This window comes from Nicotiana sylvestris, chromosome 2 (genome assembly GCF_000393655.2).
Source record: "Nicotiana sylvestris chromosome 2, ASM39365v2, whole genome shotgun sequence".
Taxonomy (NCBI): Eukaryota; Viridiplantae; Streptophyta; class Magnoliopsida; order Solanales; family Solanaceae; genus Nicotiana; species Nicotiana sylvestris.
Genome location: NC_091058.1, coordinates 162,582,199 through 162,591,951, shown reverse-complemented (window position 1 = coordinate 162,591,951; position 9,753 = coordinate 162,582,199). Strand labels below are relative to the sequence as shown.

Below are 9,753 nucleotides of genomic sequence, written 5' to 3'. Positions count from 1 at the left end.
CTATTGCTTCAGATGCTGTCATTACAGGTATTGTTTCAGTCTGCCACAGAGATGCCTCTGTAATTTTTGATCCCGGTTCCACCTTTTCTTATGTGTCATCATACTTTTCTCATTATTTGGGTACGCCCCGTGAGTTTCTTGCTTTACTTGTTCATGTATCTACCCCAGTGGGTGATACTGTTGTTGTAGACCATGTGTACCGGTCATGTGTGGTGACTATTGGGGGTCTGGAGACCCAAGTAGAACAAAGAACTACTGCCAGGTAAGGGGTGCTGCACCAACAGTCCTACGCCTCTCAAAAGCCTCCCACCAAGTAAAGGCAGCTCCAGAAAACTGATAAGTAGTGAAAGCAAACCCGCTGATCTCCAGAATACCCGTTTTACGAAGCATCCTCTGGCACTTATCTAAGAAACCCTAGGCATTCTCACCCTATGCACCACTGAAGGTCGGAGGCTGAAGGCTACCAAACCTCTCCAATCTAGGCTGCTCATCCTCCGGCATAGCAGGAACTACATAGTCCTGAGCAGCTGCTAGGGGTGTTCATGGTTCGGTTTGGATCGGTTTTTCCTTCAAAAGAAACCAAACCAAGTAAGTTGATTTTTCAAATAGTAGAACCAAGCCAAACCAATTAAGTCGGTTTTTTTGTGATTCGGTTTATGTCGGGTTTTCGATTTTTTCGGTTATTTGTTCGTTTTTTCTTAAATATAAGACATGCACTAACAAACACATGTTCCGGCGACCACATTTTCAACGTAACAGTATCAAATCAATTGCTTTTTGAGAAATCTATTATTTACAAAAATATATCGATGATAATTGAATCAAATAGTGATGAATAATATAAGGACACAATTAAAACTACATATTTTTAATATGAAATGGATTCTTACACCTAACAAAAGAAAACTACCAATCAAACTAGAATATTAAGGTAAAAAACTGTACTATAAGTGCAAACGATTAACATTCACCATAAAATTTTTGAAACTTTGTATAAAAATATACATATATATAGGTGTAATAATAAATTTAAAATAGCTACTCCTATAGTCGGTTTGGTTCGAATATTTAGGTTATTTTTTGATTAAAACCAAAACCAAACCAAATTTTATCGATTTTTAAAATTCAAAACCAAAACCAAACCAAACCAAAAGTATCGGATTTTTTGGTCGGTTTGGTTAGGTTTTTCAGATTTTTATGAACACCCCTAGCAGCTGCAACTGACTGGACTGGATGTTCCCCCGGCGTCTAAAGTCCCTGCACGACCTGCTTAGGTGTGCGAGCGGCGGGAGTCTGATTGCCTCCCCTGGTCTGTGAAGTAGCTGCGACTGTAGTGGCTAAAACCTCCTGATCTAGGGCAGTGCAAACTGATAAGATCTGAGCCAAGGCCTCCTGAAGACCCGGAAACACAATGGGCACAGCTGGTGCCTGAGCTGGTGCTACAAGAGCGTCCATAACTGGGACCTGATCCTGAACTGGGGCAGCTGGTGGGTCTAGAGTTGCTGCCCTAGCTGCTCTGCCCCTACCATGACCACGGCAGCGTCCTCGGCCTCTGGTGGGCACATCTAGTGGTACTGGTAGTTGTCCGTCCTTATCGGTAGCATGTGTCCTCACTATCTGTGAGAGAATAGAACAATAGAAGTTTAGTACTCGGATCAACAAATTCGCACGACAAGGATTTCAAGAATATGAAGTTTTTCCTAAAGGTTCTACAGCCTCTCGAGGATAAATACAAACGTCTCCATACTGATCCTCGAGACTCTACTAAACCTGCTCATGACTCGTGAGACCTATATAACCTAGGCTCTGATACCAACTTGTCACGACCCTAACCAAGACCCGGTCGCGATTGCACCTCTCGTGAAGACAAGGCCAGCCGACACTTCCCATTTTTCAATTATTAAGAGTTAAGCATTTAAGAAACGGTCTAAACATGATAAAATAAATCTGAAATAACAATGATAACATAAATATGCGGAAAAACACCCATGCACAACCCTAACCGGGGTGTCACTAGTCATGAGCATCTATAAGTCATAATACAAATCCGCTAAGTCAATAAACTAGTACAACTGTCTGAAAAGAGATAGAAGTGATAAAAAAGTGGGGACACAGGGCTGCGGATGCCAACAACTACCTCGTGAACTCCGAATGTCCGCCTGAAGCTGGAGGGATCAACACTTGGGAACGGAACCAGCTATGCCTAAATTTGCACACCGAGTGCAGGGAGTAAAGTGAGTACTCCAACTCAGTGAGTAACTGTCATGACCCTAGTTCACTAACCGTGAATATGTCATGACGGCACCTAGTCTCCGTGACCAGGTAAGCCTAACAATTGCGGAAACATAATAATTGCGGAAAAATAGAATACCATATTTAATTATCTAAAAAGGAAATTGTACTGAATGCCGCTCGGCATATACGACTCAATATCTCAAGACTAAAACAACCCCAAAACCCAGAAACTCACGGGAAAACATAGGCTACAAAAATGTATAGTGAGGCTCCAAACTCCAGAATATCTAACAAATGGAAGGAAAGAGAACTAAGTACTAAAGATAGAATAAAGAGGGAGACTCGTCGGTCTGCGGACGCAGCAGATATACCTCGAAGTCTCCGTAGTCCTCCTGCCTCACTGATAGTGCGCCTGAGTAGAGGTACCTGGATCTGCACATGAAAAACATGCACAGAAGAGGCGTGAGTACATCACAACGGTACTCAGTAAGTGCCAAGCCTAACCTCGGTTGGGTAGTGACGAGGAAGGTCAGGGCCCTACTGAGGTTATATAAAATTTAAAGATGGCAGGATAAGATAAGCAGTTCAATTGAGAACCTACAGTAAGAATATGTGCAGGATAATAAGAGTACAATAACGGAAACAATGATGAAAGCAAACCATAAGGAAAGTAACCGGGGATCTCTAAGTATCCCGAGGATCTCTTAGTATCCTCGACATGTAGTAGGGATTTTTTGGTATCCCGAGGATCTCTCGGTATCCTCAATATAAGCCAGGGATCTCTTAGTATCCCGAGGATCTCTTGGTATCCTCAATATGTACTAGGGATCTCTTGGTATCCCGAGGATCTCTCGTTATCCTCAATATATGTGGGGGGATCTCCCGGGAATCTAACCCGTAGTCCCAAAGTAAATGTGCAGGGGGAATCTCCCGGGAATCTAACCCGTAGTCCCAAAGTAAATATTCAGGGGGAATCTCCCGAGAATCTAACTCGTAGTCCCAAAGTAAATGTGCAGGGGGAATCTAACCCGTAGTCCCAATTTAAAACACAGAGCAGCAACACAAGAATATTAAATTAAACGCTAATTTCGTACCAAGTAAACGTTTACTTCTAGCCTAACATGCTTCACGTAATGCAATTCAGGCAATTTAAGCAAATAGGCATAAGTCAACTAAACATGCCTTTCTAGACTAGCAACATGCTAAATTCACAAGTAGAATAAAACAAGAAAAGAACTCAATTGAAATACTTAAGGAAAAACCGGATTTTCAATAATTAGCTCAAGTACGCGCTCGTCACCTCACGTACACGGCATTTCAAATATCAAATATAGCACATCCTAAGGGGAAAGGTCCCCCACACAAGGTTAGACAAGCCATTTACCTCGAACCGTCTCAAAATCAACTAGAAACCATGCTTTTGCCACGAGTATCCGACTCCAAATGACCCAAATCTAATCAATTCAATTGCATATCGTAAATATCATCTCAAACAAATGATCCTATGTTTTAATTCAAAGCTAATACGCGAAATTATGGAAAATGACCAAAACGCCCCTCAGGCCCATGTCTCGGAATCGGTAAAAATTTATATTCCCAGAAACCTCGCACTCTCACGAGTCTAACCATACAAAAATTATACAATTCCAACACTATTTGGCCTTTTAAATCATCATTTTACATTTTTGAAAGGTTTTCACAATTTTCTTCCCAAATTCCCTCTCAAATCACGAATTAAATGATGAATTCATTGTTAGATTCATTTATTCTAGCCAAATCTGAGTTAAAATCACTTACCCCGATGAATTTCTTGAAAAACCTTCGAAAAATCGCCAAAATCCGAGCTCTCTAGGTCAAAATATTAAATAAAACCCAAAACCTCGTATTTATAGGTACCCCTCAGGTTTCCAGCTCACGCGGGCCGCACCAAAACTCATGCGGTCCAAATTATTTTGGCCGCACCAAAACTCATGCGGGCCGCACCTCTGCAGTGACAGGCTTTAGTATTTTGGCCATACCTTTTGTTAAAGATGTCCAAATTACATTATCTTTCGCTTTCTGGAAAATAGACACGAAGGGCTACAACTTTCATTTTTGAATCACCTCAAAATTCCTTGTAGATCAAAAGATATGAGCTTCCGAAGTAGGACCAGCGGGAGGGCCCTTCACCGCGGCTGTGCCCCACTTTGTGCGGTCCGCGCGACGCCTACCACGGCCGCGCCCGCTTTCGTGCGATCCGCACAGCACTCAACGCGGGCGCACTAATTTTTGTGCGGACCGCGTGAGTGAGTTCTGGGGCCTGCAACCCCTGTAGACCTGCTACAGCTATGATTTTTGCACTAAAACATCCCGGAACCTACCCGGAACTTCAAACCAATTATACCAACACATCCCATGATATCGTTCAAACTTGATCAACACTTCGGAATGCTTATAACAACATCAAATCACCAATTTCACATAGGATTCAAGCCTCCAAGAACTCTTAAATTATGTTTTCGATCAAAAACTGTATCAAATCTCGCCCGAATGACCTGAAATTTTGCACACACATCCCAAATGACATGACGGAGCTATTGAAACTTCCGTAATTCCATTCCTACCCTCAGATCAAAATCTCACTATCGGACCGGAAACTTCAAAAATTCAAACTTCGGCATTTCAAGCCTAAATTAGCTACAGACCTCCAAAACACATTCCGAACACGCTCCTAGCCCCAAATTCACCTAACAGAGTTAACGAAACCGTCAGATTTCCATTCCTAGGCTGTCTCCCCACTGTTCCGACTTCGGTCAACTTTCTAACACTTAAACTCTCATTTAGGGACTAAGCGTCCCAAAACTCCTCAAAACTCAAAACTAAGCATCCCGGCAAATCACATTAGCAGAAATAAACTTGGGAAAAGTAGTTAATAGGGGATCGGGGCATTAATTCTTAAGACGATTGGCTGAGTCGTCACACACAACATATTGTGAATTAATTCACCACCTATGATACTACACTTTCTGTGGTACACAACTAGTACTGATTTTCCATGTGGCAGATGAACATTACCTCCTTTGGAGTTAGGTAATTTAGTTATATCAGTCAGCAAGTTAATATTTGAAGTCATATTGATTTGTTACCCCTGTATCAATGATCCAAGGAATGTCACATGGTTGAGTCAATTGTGAATCAATGTTACCGACCATATTTGCTTCAAACTCTTCTCCTTTGTCCTGATTCAATAGCTTCATTATCTGGTTGTACTGCTCATCAGTGAAATAATTGTGCATTCCTTGTCTTGCTACATTAGAATCTGCAGTTGTGGCTACCTGAAACATGTCATCCTTTGTATGAAATCCATCACTCATGGCTTCATTGGCTTGTAGATACTCTTGCTTCCTCTTTCCTTTGAAACCAGGTGGGTAGCTCACTAACTTATAACAAGTATCTTTGGTGTGGCCTTTGGTTCTACAGTACTCACAATATAGATTTTTATATCTCTTGAACTTCTGTGGGTTATCTCTTGAATTTATTAAAGCAGTAGATTCATTCACCTCATTCATAGGTGTATTGGTCATACAAACTTTCCTTTGGCTCTCCTCATGAATTAGCATAGTATATGCATGACTCACACTTGGTGAGGGGACAAGAGTAGCATCTAACTTCTAATGGCACTAAAGCTATCATTTAATCCCATTAAAAACTGAAAAAGCTTTTGTTGTTCTAGGTGTGTTATGAATTCTCTTGTTTCAGGAGTTACATGCAGAGTTGGAATTAGAGCCTTATATTCATCCCACAACAGTTTAAGTCTAGAATGATAAACAGAAATACTGGAGGTATCTTGAGAAGTTGTAGCAATTTCGCAATGAAGATTGTAGATCCTTGATCCATTGATTTTCTCAAAACGAACCTATAAATCACTCCACACCTCATGAGCATTACTGGCATAGACTATCCCATTCACTAATTCCGGCGACATAGTGTTCATTATCCAAGTCAAAACTGTGGTGGTGACGCGTTCCCAATCCTCGCCTAGATCAATACTGAATTGATCCTTAGTGCATGTATCATTTATAAACCCTAATTTTTGTTTGGCTCACAACGCGATCTTCATTGCTCTGCCCCAGACTGAATAATTCTCGCTGCTAGTCAATCAGACTGAAATTATTACATTTCCTAGCGCATATGAAGGTTTTACGCACAATGAATGTCGCGGATTATCAATGTCCAAAGTAGTCATTAAAGATTTACTCAGAAATTGGGGATTTGAGGATAAGCAAAGAACCGATTGAAAATTCTCTCAACAATTTCATAGAACAACTCTCAAGCCAAAGTCTCAACTTCGATAGATTCTCTTGAGCACTAATACCATGTTAAATCCACCATTATTGAGTGGATATTAAGCTCAACCAAGAATGAAGACGAAGGCTAGGGAGAGAAGCTTCTAGGAAGTTGTATCTTCTGTGTATTGAGAGAAAAGAAAATCTATTACAATTTGTTTCCACTACTGCTATATACATTTGTATATATAAACATAAAACCAACTCACTTAATTAGCTCCAAACCTACAACTAAATCTGTTACAATTAACTTTTAATACCCAACTAACACTATGCTAAAGTGACTGCCTGTCACTCAGTCCTCTACCTCAGCTTTTCACGTTGCACAGCTGTCATATCCTAGCACTTCAACACTGACTTAGAATTTGGGTATTGGTACTCAACTTCCCCACATTTCTTCTTTGTTTTGACATTTTGATATTTTACAAATTTGCTTCATAGTCGTCTATATTGTTTATATACAAGTGACATTTCCTAGGGGTGCCACTTCATGATTAACGAGAAATGTGATGTACGTACAAAGGACCTAGACCTTTTTAGTTAGAGCTGACCATTATTAAAGAAATACGAAAAAAGAATATTAGAAGTGAAATAGTCGTATCGTGAGCTTGAAGAAGGTAACGTACATCATACATTCATACTCATACATGTGCTTTGAGGTTAGACTAATATGGTATTGATTCTTTCTCTCTCTGCACTAAGTTGATGCAGTTATCGTTACGGCTTACCACTTGGAGTTTCAATTTTCACCGCAAAATTCATGACTTGGTCGTTCACTTTTTTTACAAGTTAGAGAAGTGAGTTGCATGGAGAGACTTGCAAAAAGTAGAGGATCGAATAAGTTAAAGTAGTCTAGCATTGAGATGTGGAATAGATCTTCTTATATTATCTTGGATAATTCTCTGCTAGTTACTAAAATAATTTTTGAGGTTAAATTAGGTTCAAGATTTCAGATCCATCCCAATTCTTAATTTATTCGATATTGAGCCCCATATTATATTATTCATGCTCTGGTTGGCAATATTATATCTAGCTAGTTAATTTGGGTTCAAGGTTCATTTCTTTATCAATCTATATCTATCTATATATCTATATAAAAGAGGGACAAAAGAAGATGATGTGACACCTCTTAGAAACTAGGATTACTATTTATCTTCTTCCTTAAATTTTTGCCCTTCTCCTTTTTTAAGTGTTCTGTTAAAAATTTGGAACGTCACTTTTAAAGCCCTTCTTTACTGAAAAGCCACTTTCAACAGTCATTTTAAATATGCCTCATCCTTTTCCCTTTCTTCCTTCCACGTTAGAGGCCCGTCAGTGTGGTGTGTTTTTTCTTTGTGGTAACGTTCTCTTCATCTTATTTCTCCAATTGCTAGAGGTAAATTCCTTCCTTTTGGTTTTGAAATTAATCAGTTCTCTTTCATGTTCTCTTGGTGTTTAATCGGATCACTTCTATTTTTTTTTTTTTTTATCAAGTTGTTTTTATTTTTATTTTTCCTATCATTTTTTGATTTACGTCCTCCTAAAATGACTAACAGTATAAAGTATTTTCTCTTCTCTTTCCAAGATTAATAATTTATATATATATCTATGTAATGCTGGGACTTGGCAAGGTGATATGATATTTTCATTGACTGGAAAATGGATTTATCTAATTTCTTATGTTTTGGGGGCTTTAGCTCATTTTTCTTTAAAAAGAAAAAAAAATTAAACCATTCGATTACAACTCCAACAGTTCCAACTTGACATTCTGGAAGGGCATATTAACAATCAGTAACTTCTTATTTAGCAGCAGTCAAGAACTGATGAGGATTTTTTTCCATCCATTATAAGTATTAGGGCCCGTTTAGCTTAGCTGATTTAGAGTAGCTGATAAGCATTAAGTGCTGAAAAACAATTTTAAGTGTTTAAGCTAGTTTAAAAAATAAGCAGTTATGTGTTTGGATAAAAGTGCTGAAATTAATTATAAGCAGTTGAAGAACTGGGTATACGAAGAGTTTTGCTTTAAAAAGAAGTATTTTATGGATAGAATAGTAAATATTTTGGTCAAACCTAAAGTGCTTATAAGCTAAAATTTGATAAGTTGGGGGAGACCAACTTATGACTTTTGGCTTATAAGCACTTAACTTATAAGCACTTTTAATTTTACCAAACACGTAGATAAGCCAAAAACTGTTTATAAACCAGTTTGACCAGCTTATAAGCTTAGCCAAACACCCTCTTAGTCTCAACCAAGAAATGCTATTTTTCTTTTTTCCTCATTCTTTTTGCCTTTCTTTCATTTGCAATATTAAAAAATTCAAAAGGTACGTTATTAATCCTCTTAATCACACATATTCCAAAAGACTTTTTCTTAATCCTTTTAATTGCACCTTCTGCTCTTCCGTTCGTAACTATGTATGTCTTCTGTATTTATTGTGCTTAAATTGGTATCATTATATTACTCTTTCTCACACATTTTTCTATTCTAAAGTTTAACAGGGTTTCAATGTTATGGGATTTGGAAGAAGGGGAGGCGGATAACGACGAGTTTTCATTTTCATTGTCAAGTAGTAAGACTAGATTTATGCCGGTATCTTTTATTTTGTGCATTAAAGGATTTTCGCCCCCAATAAAACTTATTCAACGCCCAGCAATATTATTATTGGTTAACAATTACAAAAATTTCTCCTCGAAAGGTTTTCATTTCACCATAAGTGTTCTTTTATTTCCCTTTTCTACACTAAAACAAATTTTTAATTTTTGTTTCTTTTCCTTGAAAAGTTTAGGCTGTCAGAGAATACAAGATGAATCCCACCAAGGTTTCCATAGGACATGATGTTTTTACTGTAAATGTCCTAGCTGCAGAGGTAACAGTATAATAGTATGGACGTAATGATTTCTTCTTCTTGTAGTACCTTTTTGTGTATTGGGAAATTAAGATAATAAATTATATTATTCTTATTGGTAGTATTACATTTTTCAGTAGTGAAAACAATTCTTTATAAAGTCATATCAGACTTCAGATATTACAAGTTCATTTTGCATAAGAGTTGGCTGAAGACAATATTAAGAGTTGGCTGAAGACAATTTTCATTAAAATATAAAAATACTATAGAGTACTATCACGTTTTGCAAATTCAAATGTATTCCAACTTGCTCTTGGAGATGCTAGAAATTTATGGTGATGAATGTAAAAAAGATTTTGGGGGACGAG

At 38.2% G+C, this 9,753-nt stretch overlaps 1 long non-coding RNA gene across 2 annotated transcripts; it reads left to right on the top strand.

Annotated features, from left to right (window-relative positions):
• The first annotated feature begins 7,738 nt into the window (after positions 1–7,738).
• On the top strand, positions 7,739–9,501 carry LOC104230939 (uncharacterized). 2 transcript variants are annotated; one of them, XR_711987.2, is made up of 3 exons: positions 7,739–7,935; positions 9,031–9,109; positions 9,321–9,501. It is a non-coding gene; the product is annotated as an uncharacterized lncRNA (long non-coding RNA). The 2 variants fall into 2 exon arrangements; XR_011405143.1 differs by having other exon boundaries at positions 7,740–7,935; positions 9,326–9,501.
• Positions 9,502–9,753: the final 252 nt, after the last annotated feature.